At 39.8% G+C, this 15,056-nt stretch overlaps 2 pseudogenes; both read right to left on the reverse strand.

Moving 5' to 3' along the window:
- Window positions 1-4,004: 4,004 nt before the first annotated feature.
- LOC139438002 (S-phase kinase-associated protein 1 pseudogene) lies at window positions 4,005-4,638 on the reverse strand (annotated as a pseudogene).
- Window positions 4,639-14,145: 9,507 nt separating this feature from the next.
- On the reverse strand, window positions 14,146-14,813 carry LOC139438003 (retinal guanylyl cyclase 2-like; annotated as a pseudogene).
- Window positions 14,814-15,056: the final 243 nt, after the last annotated feature.

The raw sequence follows: 15,056 nt of genomic DNA on the forward strand, positions 1-15,056 counted from the left end.
TAGAATTACCATATGACCTAGCATTTCCACACATAAGAATGGAAAACCGGGACTCTAACAGGTATTTGCACACTGATGTTCATAGTGGCATTATTCACAATTGCCAAAATATGGAAGCAACTCAAGTATCTATCAAATGATGAATGGAAAACAAAATGTGGTTCATATATACAATGGAATATTCAGCATTGTAAAGGAATGAAGTTCTGGTTCATGTGGCAACATGGATGAACCTTGAAGACATCATGTGAAATAAACCAAACACAAAAGGACAAATATTGTATGATCTTACTGATATGAAATAATTAGAATTACAAAGTCATAGAGTTAGAATCTAGAATATAGGTTACCAGGTGTTGGGATGGGGTAGGAAATTGGAAGCTGATGCTTAATTTGTACAAAATTTCTATTTGGGTTGATTGTAAAGTTTTGGAAATGGATGGTGGTGATGGTAGTACAACATGTTGAGAATAATTAACAACACTGAATTATATAAGTGAATGTGGTTAAAAATGGAAATTTTTGTTTGTATATATGTTACAAGAATAAAAATTAAAGATAAAACATATGATATAGTTAGTAGCATAATTATAAAAATATTCTTTCATGAATTAGAGCACATGTACCACACTAATACAAGGTGTTAATAGTAGTTGATACATGAGGGAAAAAACTAATGCAAACTATGGGTTATAATTAATAATACAATTATAATATTCTTTCAACTGTAACAAAGGCAATAACAGGGGTGAGAGCTTATGGAAATGCATTTTTTACATGATTTTTCTGTAAAACTACAACTTCTCTAGTTTAAAAAAAATTTAGAGGGAACAGTCACAGGCTTCTCTATTTTTCAAATGGAAATACTCTGCCATTGAAATTGAACAAAAAGTTGAAAGCATAAATACTGAATTCAACAACAGCATTTTAATTTAATAGATTGAGTGCTTCATGGACAGGGATTTGGGATGCCTCTGTTCTACAGGATGATTTTACTAAATAGCTTTATTATCTCAAAATTGCATTCATTAAAATTGGAATATACCTCTAATTTATTACCAGGGAAGGATTAGTGTACAGAAACCTTAAATCCTAGTCAAGGCCTGTGTCAACAGGGAGTCACTAAATAATATTAATTATAATTTTCCATCCTGATTGTTAAGTCAATCTACTCTACAGCCAAAACAAGGACAAGGACCTACATCTCCCTAAGATTTCACCTCATTAAGATGTGCTATTACTACTTTCTCTGAGCTACCTGAGTCTCACTCCAGCTTTCTGGCTACCAAGTCTTTATATTGTGGTACCCAGTATGGCAGGCTGTCTAACATCCTCTCTTTCACCCTCAACACAACCAGCAGGAAATGTGATGAAACTCCAGGAGAAGCCAATTCCCAAATCACTTGACTCCTTCTTCTCTTCCTATATTGAAATATTCAGTCCAAGATTTTCTTGATATAAAGGAACCATGTTTCCCTGAAGGCAAAGCTCAATTTATTTTTCTCAGATTACTGCCTAGAGTCCTTCCTGGGAGAAACTGGGCCCAGCCTCATACCTTGCAAGATTTAAATCATTACACTAGCTACAGCTGAATAAGTCCCCAGAAGCCTTATTTGTCTTGTTGAGCCCACAAGCATCACCACCCTTTCCAAAACAAAATGACCCCAAGACAAAAATAGTGGAAATATTCCTCACAATCCACACACACACACAGAAAAACCCACCCACTGTCCTTGCTCTTCGTATTAACACTTTTGTGTCATTTCCTGCCACTGACATTCATTTTAGCCGCTTTATTTGAGCAAATGTTGGAAGAGTGAGGGAGGGGCAGGGAGCGAAAAGCAGGAGCAGGGCAGACAATGTGATTTATCCCAAGTTTCACATTCCCCAAGGATTCACCCCATCTGGCCATATTGTGAAAAAAGTAAATTCAGACTCTGTTCCTCTTGGTTTTCTCCCACCCAAGTTTGTAAGATAACTTTGTAAGGAGGCCAAATCCTAGAGCAGACCAAAAAGAGGGTACCTGAACTTAATGGTGAAAGACAAGAATTTTCCTTAATGATTAGGCCAGTAGGTCCCAAAAAATGTATATCAGAATCCCATGGGAGGTGTGTTAAACATGCAGATTCCAGGGCCCCACCCCCAGCCTTGATTCAGCAGGACTCTGTTGGGAGGTTTTGGAATCCACGTGTTTCACAGATCTCCCAAATGTGATGCAGTGAAGGAGGCCCTCAAAGCACACTTTAAGAATACAACACTGGGCAATGTGTGGCTGTCTCTTTCAGCTGAGGACACCCCACATAGTTTCAACCTTAACTCCTAAAGCCACCACTGTGACTGTCACCAGTGTTGCATTGATCTAAGTAGCTCTGCATGACAGACACTTCACATTCAATGGCTATTCAGTCTGCATCAGACCATGATTTTTCTTATACCAAATAAAATTGGTATTGCAGATTTATTGCTCTACTATTTCTGCCTAGCTTAAGATAAGCTTTTAATATTTCTCCACACCTACAACACATTTTCTTCAGCTTTTCCTAAATTGATATACAGATAAGTCCTCTGTATTAGTCTGCCAAAAGGGTGCTGACACAAAGTACCAGAAATCTGTTGACTTTTATAAAGCGTATTTATTTGGGGTAAAAGCTTACAGTTACAAGGCCCTAAAGAGTCCAACTCAAGGTTGCTTTCTCATCAAAGTCACTTGCCACATGTTGAAGCAAGATGATTGCTGATCTCTGCCTGGTCTCTTCTTCCCCACAAGTTTCCAGTCTTTTCTCTCCCGGTGATGGCTCATCTCTCAGGGCTTCCTATATCAGCTGCTAACTATCAGGTGAATGGCTCATCTCTCCCAAGGGACTTAGCTGTTTGAGCCTTCTCCTTTCTGTCACATGGGAAAGTTCTCTCCTTTTTCTTATGTGTTTTCTTGAGTGAGTGTCCATTTATATCAGCCCACCAAGGGGATGGATACTCAATCCCACTGATGTCGAATTAAAAGCCATAAATTGATTTTATTAAGTAAACTTAAATCCTTTGAATTTAATACAATCAAAGTGTTTCATACCCAGAGGAATAGATTCGTTTACAAACATAATCTTTCTTTTTTTGAGATTTGTAAATAATCTCACATTGCCAAGGCCTCTTTTTTTATGTAACTTAACTTTTTATTAAAGTATCTTGCATTTGTAATGGATGCTTTCTGGGTTTTGTGACACATTTTAATGTGAAGTTAAATGATTTTTTTACATGCATGTAGTGTGAAGAGTTTTCACCACATGGGAATAATGATTATAAAAAGATGACATACCAAACGGGTTAAGTGCCTTTTTCAATTGAAAAGCTACAGACTCCCTAGTTATATTTCTCCCCAAAAACCACAAAATGGTTAGTAACAATCTCTAGCCAATATATCCAAAGTTGAGCAGATTAAAAATACAAATTCAAGTCCTCAGTTCCAATTAAGGGAGGTCTCTATATAGACTAATCAATACCAGTGGTACTCCTTGACTTTTAGAGATTTGGAAGACATCCTAATGACCCCACTCAGAACAATTACCTCGAATAGCCTTTTTCCAGTTTCCAACTCATGAATAAAGACAATGCCTTGTTAAACATATTTTAGAAAACTTTTTCTAAGTTGTTTTTATTTACAATGCCAACTTTTAAAAGATCACTACACTGAAGTTAATTGAACAATAAACTAGGCAGAAACTATTTTACATAAAGAGGGAAAGCCCAAAATGCAACTTTCTATAGTGATCCCACAGTTCGGTTTTATTCAGACCAAAGAGAAAAGAAACTTTTGATCACTGGAAGAAACTCAGCCATAGGTTTGGAATCTGTACTCAAACTACACATGCAATGAGGACAACATTCTGCTAATACAATTGCTTTGTTGCTGCTTTTGTCTACTGTTTGTCTAATATTAGCAGTTATAAACAGAGCAGTGCAATTAGTATTTGGAACAATCCTTACGGTGTTACAGTGTCACACACACTGCTTCACTTCTCTTCACACCACTAGTTCTATTTGCATACCTGGGCTTCCTCCTTTTCAGTAATGTCATTTTTTATATTGAAGTTCTTACAAATCTACTCAGGAGTTTTCCCTTGATCATACTGGGAACAGTCTTGCATGTAACATCAAGCAAACCCTTGGTGTCTAAGTAGTTTGCAGCCAGAATAAGTTCAAAATGTGTTCCCTACAGAGCAACTGGACACAGAGAGCATAGAACGGGGAGCAGGGGGGAGAGGGGGGCGGGGGTATAAATAAATAAATATTTTTTTTAAAAGGGCGTTCCCTGGTCAACTTTCAGAAATTCTTGGTCCCAAACAAAGATAACATCGATTCACTTATCTTTGTTTTCATCTTCCTCAGGAGAAGAAGGGTCATCTTTGTAGTTGGTGCACCTCTGAATGACCCTTTTTAATAGTTTACATTAACATTTGGTAGAGGAACTCAGTCATCACCTCCTTCACCATCCATTCCCAGATCTTCCAACATGGTCTTTATAATCACAGATTGTTTGGCAACTTCCATATCAACTTCAAACATCTCTCCATTGGAACTCTGAAACTTAATTGAAAGTATGGTGTTTGGTCTCAGAGAGATGGGTGGATGAGAGCTGGATGGCATTGTCAGCCCAAAAAGAAGGAAAAGACATAGAATAACATCTCTGGCACAGCCTCTTAAATGCAGGAAGCCTAAATGTTTAGAGATTTCTCCTTGTACTTTGTCTTCAAAATTGTGATCATTACTGACAGTGGACCCATTCACAACAGTAAGTTGTCCTTTCACCATTTATATTTACTTACTTTTTTTCTATACCAAATTCTCTATCAACACTGGGGTTCTTGGCCATAGTATTATCAGTATCACTGTTATTACTGCAGGAAAACAAGGCTAATACCTAGTACTGAGACACTTTAAACAATTTCATTGGGCCCAAAAGGTAGGAAAGAAAACGGGAATGGCTGAATTATAAGCCACAAACATCACACAGGATCTCAAATATGCATGATTCAGGAGTGTAACTCAAGTGGAAAAGAAGCAGAAGAGCACAGGTCTTTCATTAAACCAGTGATTCTCAAAGCATGGTCCCTAAATGAGCAGCATTAGTATTACTGTGAACTTGTTATCAATGCAAATTCTGGAGTCTTGTTCCAAACTTCCTGAATGAGAAATTCTAGGGGAGGACCCAGCATTCTGTATATTAACAAGTTTTCCAGGATATTCTGGTACACACCAGGTTTGAAAACCACTGCTTTAGACCAAAGTGAATACAAATTCTGGCTCTACCACTAACTAGCTACATGACATTTGGAAAGTTATTTAACCTCTCTGAGCCTCAGAAGTCTCATCTATAAAGTGGGGAAATAATTGACCTTACTTATAGGAATGATGCAAGAATGGAATGAGATGATCCATTCAGCCTTTGAAAATGACTGGCATATAATAAACTCTCAATAAATGTTAACTACTATTGTGGATGTCGTTGTTGTTGTTGCTATTATTTTGTTGCACAAGCCTCTTTGATAGATATGAAAAGGCTGACCCAGTCCCTGGCAATAAGATAACAATAAGGTATCAAATTTTAGAAGAATAAGAGTAAGCCATTCTGACTGTGTCATAAATACTTATCATATTGTAATGAAGCATTCTGAATTTGAAAGGACTTAAAGGAAGTCCCAAATGGGTCAAGATCCTTGTGAACCCAAAACAGAAGGATTTCACAACCAGCCAATCATAAGGCTGATTGGCAAAATGGTGAGTAGATAAGAGGAACGCTTGAAACAGCCATTTGAAATGTTCTCTAAAGATCGGTAGTTTCTTCTTGATAGTCTTTGTACAAATTAGAAAAAAAGAACTGCTTCTAAATGAATGCAACCCTGCAGGTGCTGTGCTTGGTGAGTAAATGGTTCCCTTGTGCCTAAAACAAGGGGCCCCATCTTTCCATCAGACAAAAATACCTCCATCAGGGTGCATTGCTTAAGGAGTAGAGTGGACTGGAGTTTGACCCTCATGCCCACTCAGCTAGGTTTCCTCATGCAAAGGACAATCTACATAACCACACACCTCAGCCCTGACTGTAAATTTTTTTTTTTTCTGGTCACCCTCCTTTTTTTTTTTTTATTGATTTTGTAAAAATATTACATTAAAAAAAAATATGAGGTCCCATTCAACCCCACCACCCCCACCCCACCACTCCCCCCCCAGCAACATTCACTCCCATCATCATGACACATCCATTGCATTGGTAAGCACATCTCTGGGCATCTCTGCACCTCATGGTCAATGGTCCACATCATGGCCCATACTCTCCCCCATTCCATCCAGTGGGCCCTGGGAGGATTTACAATGTCCAGTGATTGCCCCTGAAGCACCATCCAGGGCAACTCCAAGTCCCAAAGGCGCCTCCACATCTCATCTCTTCCTGCCATTCCCCATACCCATCAGCCACCATGTCCACTTTTCCCACTCCAATGCCACCTTTTCTCTGTGGATCTTGGATTGGTTGTGTCCGTTGCACCTCTATGTCAAGAGGAGGCTCAGATTCCACATGGATACTGGATGCAATCCTCCTGCTTTCAGTTGTAGGCACTCTAGACTCCATGGTGTGGTGGTTGTCCTTCTTCAACTCCATCTTAGTTGAGTGAGGTGAGTCCAATAAATCCAATTGTAGGAGCTGGAGTCTGTTGAGGCTCAGGATCTGGCTATCATATTGTCAGTCCAGAGATTCAAATCCCCTAAATATATCTTAAACCCCAACACCAACTACAATTCCAGTAAAGTAGCATGAAAGTCTTATGAAAAGAGATCCCATCTGAGTCCAGTTTCATCACGCAGAAACACCAGCTCCAAAGAAGGGCCATCTGACATGTCAGTGAACCCCATCTGCATGACCATAGAACCCGTGGGTCTCTTTAGCCCTCCAAGGAACCAATACCTGGGGTTGTATCTACTTTATCTGTCTCTGAGACTCTGCTCAGGTGTGCATAAGGGCAAGCCTTCTGACAACCTCCAGACTCTTTTTTAGAGACTCGTAGCCATATAAACTCATTTCTCCTTTCCTTTTCCCCCTTACATTAGGTCAAACAGCATTTTAAAGTCATGTTATTATATGTAGACAGGGATGTTCTGCTGATCCTCATCGAACCTTGAATTCAAGGTCATTTTCCAGTTGCATCATCAGTTGGTAGTTGATAGTGATCCCTCGGTGCCAGGGAGGCTCATCCCCGGGTGTCATGTCCCATGCTGGGGGGAAGGCATTACATTTACATGCTGAGTTTGGCTTCGAGACTGGCCACATTTGAGTAACATGAAGGCTGTCAGGAGGAAATTCCCAGGCACAGTGCTGCTCTAGGCCTTGTTCTTATTTCAGGCATATAGGCTCACAAGCATAGTCATTAGTATCAGGGGCTCACTGTTGGACCCTCATTCCTTCCCGGTCCTTGCTGCTGCACCTGGGGGACTGCCACTGCTCCCCTAGGAAACACGACAGAGCACCCCCGGCCAGGAACCCAGTACCCCCCCAGCTGTAGTTTTTAATTGTTGCCACTATGAGTATATCCAAACATTACCATGCACCCTGGACACATGCCCTGTATAGCTCCCTGTCAGCCATATATCACCTGCCTGACTGTAAATTGAGGACTTCATCTTGGAATAACATCTCCTCTGACTTCAGCAATTGGTAATTGCTCCCAAGGTTTAAGGGAAATGAGTTTAGAATCTGGGATAGGCTGATTTCCCCTGCTCTGGGACTTCATTTACCCCATTTTCTGTTGTTAGTAATGCCTACATTTAACGACTTCTTACTGTGAAACTTACAGGTATTGTAAAACTTGAAAGAAAATATCTATCTCCTGGGTAATCCTTATGATTAAATAAGATGATCTATATTAAAAGACCTGGTAAACTGTAGACGGATGTTCACATGTAAAATAATATTATGATTGTTTTTATTGCCTTTGTGATAGCATATGATAAATCTCTGCTGTTTCCACACCAAAGAGCCCACAGTTATCATTACTGGAATTACCACCTTCACTGTTAACTGTTAAGTTTAACATAGCCTTGGTATTGTTCAAGTATCTCTTAGGCCTGTTTCTGAGAAAGATGTTTCTTCTAACCCCAGTAATGTGCCAGTGATGTTCCTAATCAGAAACAACTTGCAAGGAAAGGAAATGATGTACAAGCCAGTAATAGCATATGAGCAGTGGCATGAGCGAAAACAAATTGTACTTGTAACCTAGTAAGCATCTTAGAACAGACATAGAAATTCTATAGAAAAGCACATAGCCTTTGACCTAATGTAAGGGGGAAATGGAAAGGAGAAATGAGTTTATATGGCTCTGAGTCTCTAAAAAAGAGTCTGGAGGTTGTCAGAAGGCTTGCCCTTATGCACACCTGAGCAGAGTCTCAGAGACAGATAAAGTAGATACAACCCCAGGTATTGGTCCTTTTGAGGGCTAAAGAGACCCACAGGTTCTATGGTCATGGCAGATGGGGTTCACTGCCATGCCAGTTGACCCTTCTTTGGAGCTGGTGTTTCTGCGTGATGAAACTGGACTCAGATGGGATCTCTTTTCACAAGACTTTCATGCTACTTTACTGGAATTGTAGTTGGTGTTGGGGTTTAAGATATATCTAGGGGATTTGAATCTCTGGACTGACAACATGATAGCCAGGCCCTGACCTCAACAGACTTCAGCTCCTACACTCTGATTTATTGGACTTACTCCACTCAGCTAACATGGAGTTGAAGAATGTCAACCACCATACCACAGAGCCTAGAGTGCCTACAACTGAAAGCAGGAGGATTGCATCCAATATCCATTTGGATTCTAAACCCTCTCTTGACATAGATGTGCGATGGACACAACCAAGCCAAGGTCCACAGGAAGGAGGAATACAGTAAGGATCAGAGTGGACTAAATGATATTCTATTCATGAACTATTGTGGTTAATAATCGAGAAAATGTGGCATTGATGTGGAAAAAGTGGTCATGGTGGTTGCTGGGTGCGGGGAAGGGGAGGAAGAGAGGAGATGTGGAGGCATTCTCGGGACTTGGAGTTGTCCTGGGTGGTGCCAGATGTCGTATGTCCTCCCATGGCCCACTGAATGGAATGAGGGAAAGTGTGGGCTATGGTGTGGAACATGGGACATGGGGTGCAGCGATGCCCAGAGATGTACTCACCAGACGCAATGGATGTGACATGATGATGAGGGAGAGTGTTATTGGGGGTGGAGTGGTGGGGTGGGGGCGGTGGGGGCAAATGGGGACCTCATATTTTTTTAATGTAATATCTTTTTAAAAAATGAATAAATTGAGTAGAATTTGGAAAAAAAAATACTTTTGCTGGAGACCCATGATAGACCAATTAAATCAGAATCTCTGGACGTGCAGCTCTGGTATGAGTCATTTTAAAGATTTCCAGGTAGTTCCAGTGTGCAGCAGGGTGAGAATCATTGACCTAAAGGAAAGAATCTCTAATAGTAGAGCAATAACGTGTACATTTGCTACCTTCCTCCCCCACCTCAAAGGGGTGGTGAGTGGTGAGCTTTCAAACGTAGCTTCTCACAGTCTGCCAACCCAAAGAAATTCAGGGCCTGGATTTATTTAAAGTTTTATGATAGAGGCCAAAATATCATTTCAAAATATACTATTTCGAATGGGTGGGATGTGAAACAACTTAGAAGTGTAAATTTTCAGGAGACATTGGGCCTCATGAAAATTTGTAATATATTATAAAGTTATGATAGTTAGTGTGTTAGCTTATTTCTGGCATGGCTCCTACCTAGAAATGGCTTTATATCTTTAAAAATAATGTTGTGCTAGATATTACCTAGAAATGGCTTTATATCTTTAAAAATAATGTTGTGCTCTGATTTGAAAGTATCAGGCTCTATTACAAAGTAATCAGAGCCACACTGATTGCTTAACATTATAGGATCTTGTAGACTGGAGCTGGAAGCAGACTACTGTAGCTCCTGGAACGAAAACTCCTGCACTCATATTCCCATAATGATCACAATTAAGGTCCAATACTGCAGACACTTGAAACTCAAAATCAGCTTTTGGTAATAGGCCAGGCCTAAGCTGGACCATTCTCTAAAAAGGCCATTGTTATGCTAAGGAAATGACTAGAATCAGGACTTATCCTAATAGTAATCAGTTTAACAAGTATTTTCCAAGATAACAGTCCTAAAGTGGAGGAGAGGCTGCAATGGGGGAACAAGCTGTGTTTCCACAAATTACTACCACTTTCCCGAGGATGGCAAAATGGAGATTTTAAAAATTGGAATAGGAAAATATCAAAACCAAGAGTCACAAGAGCTTGCTGTAAGAGTAAATTAAGATTCAAGAGGACTAGGAAGGCCCCCGCCTTCCTCAAAATCCACCAGTCTCCCCCTAGTGATGACAGCTTCTGTGAGTCAATTCTTTGCTACAAACTTTATCCATTGTCTCTGCACGAATTGGCTCTGAACATAAAACTTGCCTTGGAATGGGGAACATGTTAAAATATAGGTAGTCTTTTCATTTTAGTTTGCTTTCATTTACCAGGTAGGTACCTTCCGTATCAAGTAGCTGTGTGTTAAAAAGAGAAGTTCTATTTTGGGGGGAAGTAGGGGGAGGGCAAGGGGAACTGCATCCTGGAGTACAGAGAATTCAAGGGAACGTGATGACACTATAACCTGTGAGGGAAAGTACCCAGAAAGGGGTCAAAGGCAAACCTCCCCTCAGGGACTGCTATAGACAAAATGAAGTCGTGCATAGAGAGACTAAGAGGTGATGAGATTTTTTGTTCATTTGTTTTTTGTTTATCATTTATTGTACACTTGAGGTGGATTTACACTTTATTAATATGTATCAATAAAATTGATTTGTTAAAAAATATCCCTATTATAAGATAGAAGTTTTAAGATTAGCTATAAAAGCAGGACACAAGTATATGCTGCCTATAAGAACTTCTCTTTAAATATATTTAAATATAAATATACAGAATAATTTTTTTTAATTCATGGAACTACCCTACACAGTGAACCTTAAGTAAAAACCATGGACTTTAATAAACAATGATAAAAGTTAAAATGTGCTATCTTCTATTGTAACAAATGTTTCACACCAATGCAAAATATTCGGGTGGTGGGGTAGTATATGGGAACCCTATATTTTATGCATGATTGTTCTGTAAACCCACAACTTCTCTAATAAAGAAAAAAAGACTTAGAATGTTAATTTAAGCCTCATGGTAACCACAAAGAAAATATCAGAGAATATACAACCTCATAGAGACAGAAAATAGAGTACACGTTACCAGGAATGAAGAGCAGGAGCAATTGAGAGTCATGGTATAATGGGTGCAGAGTTTCTGTTTGAGATGACGGGGAAAGTTCTACTACCAGATGGTGGTAAGTATACTACAACATCGTGAATGTGATTAACCTTAATGAATCTTATGCTTGGAAGTGCTTGAGATGGCAAGATTTGTGTTGTATACTTGTTTCCACTCTTTATAAAAGGAGCAAATAAAGAGATAATGACAATCAATTTGTAATGAGTGATCCTGGATGGCATCTAATATTGGAGGAGAAAAGGTTCAAAAGAATATTATTGGTTCATATGAAAAAAAAAAGGAATAAGACTATAACTTTTAGATCATGTTAAATTTCTTGAACTTGATAACTGTACTTAAGATAGTTAAATAAGAGAATATCTTTATTCTTAAGAAATGTACATAAAAGTATTAAATGAATGTTCAAGGTGCATGCTGTATACAATGTATGCTGATATGTTCAGAAAATAGATGATCGATCGATTGATAAATAGGTAGATAGATGATAGATATAGATACGTAGATGAAGACATGTAGAGAGAGAAAAAGAAAAAGGGATGAAGGAAGGAAGGAGAAAGGAAGGAAGGAAGGAAGGAAGGAAGGAAGGAAGGAAGGAAGGAAGGAAGGAAGGAAGGAAGGAAGGAAGGAAGGAAGGAAGGAAGGAAGGAAGGAAGGAAGGAAGGAAGGAAGGAAGGAAAAGAACCTCAGCAGAGTTGCAACTCCTACTCTCCAGTTCATTGGACTTACCTAGGTCAGCTAATAGGGAAGTGAAGATGGTCAACCACCACACCAGGGAACCAAGAGTGCCTACAGCTCCAAGCTGGAGAATTGCATCCATCAACCATGTGGGATCTAAGCTCCCTCTTGATATAGAGGTGGAGTGGACATCACCATCCCAGGGTCCAAAGGATGGAGGAATAAAATATGGGTTAGAGTGGTTGTAGAATACTGATATTCTACCCTAGAATTATTGTGACTAGTAATGGAAGAAACTGTAGCATTGATGTGCAGAAAGTGGCCATGGTGGTTGCTGAGGGCAGAGAGAGGGAAGAAGAGATGTGATGTGGGGACATTTTCAGGCATTGGGCATTTCCTAAACGATATTGCAGGATCAGATGCTGAACATTATATATCCTGCCATAACCGACTGAATGGACTGGGGGAGAGTGTAAACTACAAAATGAACTGTAATCTATGTGGTGCAGCAGTGCTCCAAGATATATTCACCAACTGCAGTGGATGTGCCACAATGATGAAGGAGGTTGTTGATGTGGAAGGTGTGGGGGAGGGGAGGGTGTGGGGTATGTGGGAACCTCTCATATTTTTTAATGTAACATTTTTTGTGATCTATGTATCTTCAAAAAATACAATAAAAATAAATGTTCACAAAAAAATAAAGAAGATACTAATGTTAAAAAAAAAGAAAGAAAGAAAGGAAAAGAGGGAGAGAGAAAGAAAGAATTAAAACTATGGCAAATGTCAAAGTAGATACAATCCCAGGTACTGGTACTCCTGAGGGCTACGGAGATGCACAGATTCTACGAACATGGCAGTTGGTTCTGGAATTCAGAGTCTTGTCAGTGGGCCCTACCTGGGAATTTGTGTTTCTGAAAGTGATGGAATTGGACTCAGATGTGAACTTTCTACACAAGCCTCTTTTATCACTTTTACTGAAACTGTGGTTGGTGTATTCACCAAAAGCAATGAATGTGTCACTATGATGAGAGAGGTTGTTGTTGTGGGAGGAGTGGAGGGATGGGGTATGGGGTATGTAACCTTTTTTGTGATTTATGTATCTTTGAAAAAAGGACAATTTAATTTAAAAAAATTAAAACAAAGAAACTATGACAAATGTGGCAAAATGTTTAAATTGGTTGACCTGTGTATCTGGGGTTTGGGAGTGTGTCTGAATGAATTTTGTATGCCATTTTGGACATGTTCTTTGTCCGCATTCTGGTGGGTGTGGGCCGATTGTCAATAGGGTCTGTTCAAGATGTTACTTCAGTTAAAGTGTGGCCCAATTGAATGAATTTGGGCTTTAACCCAGTTTACTGGAGTCATTTCTAAGCAGACTGGAAGTCAGATGGAGAGAAAAGTCACTGGAATCAGTCAGAACCTGCAAGTTAATGGAATCCAGAAGGGAAAGGAAATGCCAGAGTCATATGCATTGCCATGTAAAGGTAAAGCTAAAGGAACCCCAAAGACTTCCAGCCTGCCACAAAATACTGACCCTGAGCCTTCTAGCTTCTGAAACTGAGCCAGTAAATTCCTATTTATTGTATGCCAACCCATTGAAAGGTATTTGTTTTAGCAGCTGGGAAACTAAAACAAGAGGTATGTTGGAGTTCTCTGTATGAGGTTTGTATTATTTTGCGACCTGTTCTGTAAGTTTAAAATTATTCTAAAATTAAAAAGTTTAAAGGAAAAGAAAAAATGGAGTCATAAGGACTGCCTGCATCTTGTGCTGGTCTGATATTACGGGGTTTCTAAGGCAGAGATGATATGTGGCTACAGTTGCCCTTGATGTTATTCTTCCCCATCAAGATGATGAGGGCAGGCACTGACATGCAATGGCATTTTAACCACAGAGTTATTTGTACATGCATTCAGCCCATAAAATAAACTCTATTGAAGCAGGACATTTTGGGAGCCTCAGTGTGAGTTAAAGAGGGCAAATGCATAAAGAATTGGGGAGTGATATACTATTCTAGAGTGCGAGAGTAGGAAAACTTTTGGAAATAGAATATCTTTCATTGAAGCCACATTTAAACCTCAGCTGTGAGAAAGCACTTGCTGTGAATTTTATCCACCTGGTGAATCTGCTAGAGAGCTGCCTTGTCCTGTAGTCAGGACGACCCCTACAGGTAGGCCACAACTCGGAAGAGTACTTGTAATTCAATTGGCTGTGTGTGCCCAAATGTCTTCCTCTAAGGAAATGACTCCAGTATGAGCCCACTGGAAATATTTCATGACAATTACTAACACCCAGATAGGAGAAAGCCGTGTCCAAGAAAAAGTCAGGTAGCTCTTTTTAGTCTAATTCATAATTCACACATGCACAGGAGAAAATCCCCTTCTCACAGCTGTTTCCCAGGAGTGAGGCTGCCTCTCAAGAGCGAGGGTTGGCAGGTGCATTAAATCCAGAGGCCATCTGGTTGTGGGAAATTTGTTGAGACTCACATATTCAAACAAGTGGCCTAGGTCAAACAATGGGTCTGGGCTGATCCTCTCAATGATAATCGAGCAACAACCTCACACAGGGCCTTTGAGAACAACAGATCACAAGCCCAAGGGCTCTCTAGCCCTACCTTGTAGGAAGGTGCCCACACTTGCTGCAGAAGGGATGTGAGGGCCAGGAGGCACAAGCACCAAGGGAGTTTTGAGGATGGAAAGCCATAGTGTCCTCGTTGGTCCCTGGGAGCTACAAACCAGAACAATAGGCAAGAGAAAGGCCAGGGTCCAAGGCACATAACCCTCCCACCTCCAGCAAACTAATAGAGAAACTGGAGGTTACTCTGCTCTCCAGAGATGGGCAGTGGTATTTCCAAATGCCTGTCAATCAGAGGAAAAGCTTTGTTATTCATATTATTCTGAAGTTTCTGAAAATTCCTGTTATGAAAGAATGGAAATTGCTCTCAGTGTTGCCAACATCCTGTGATTGAAATTATTAAATCTTGTAAGGACAGAGTTATCACACAGGTTAATATCATTTT

Source organism: Dasypus novemcinctus, chromosome X, assembly GCF_030445035.2.
Source record: "Dasypus novemcinctus isolate mDasNov1 chromosome X, mDasNov1.1.hap2, whole genome shotgun sequence".
NCBI classification, from domain to species: Eukaryota; Metazoa; Chordata; class Mammalia; order Cingulata; family Dasypodidae; genus Dasypus; species Dasypus novemcinctus.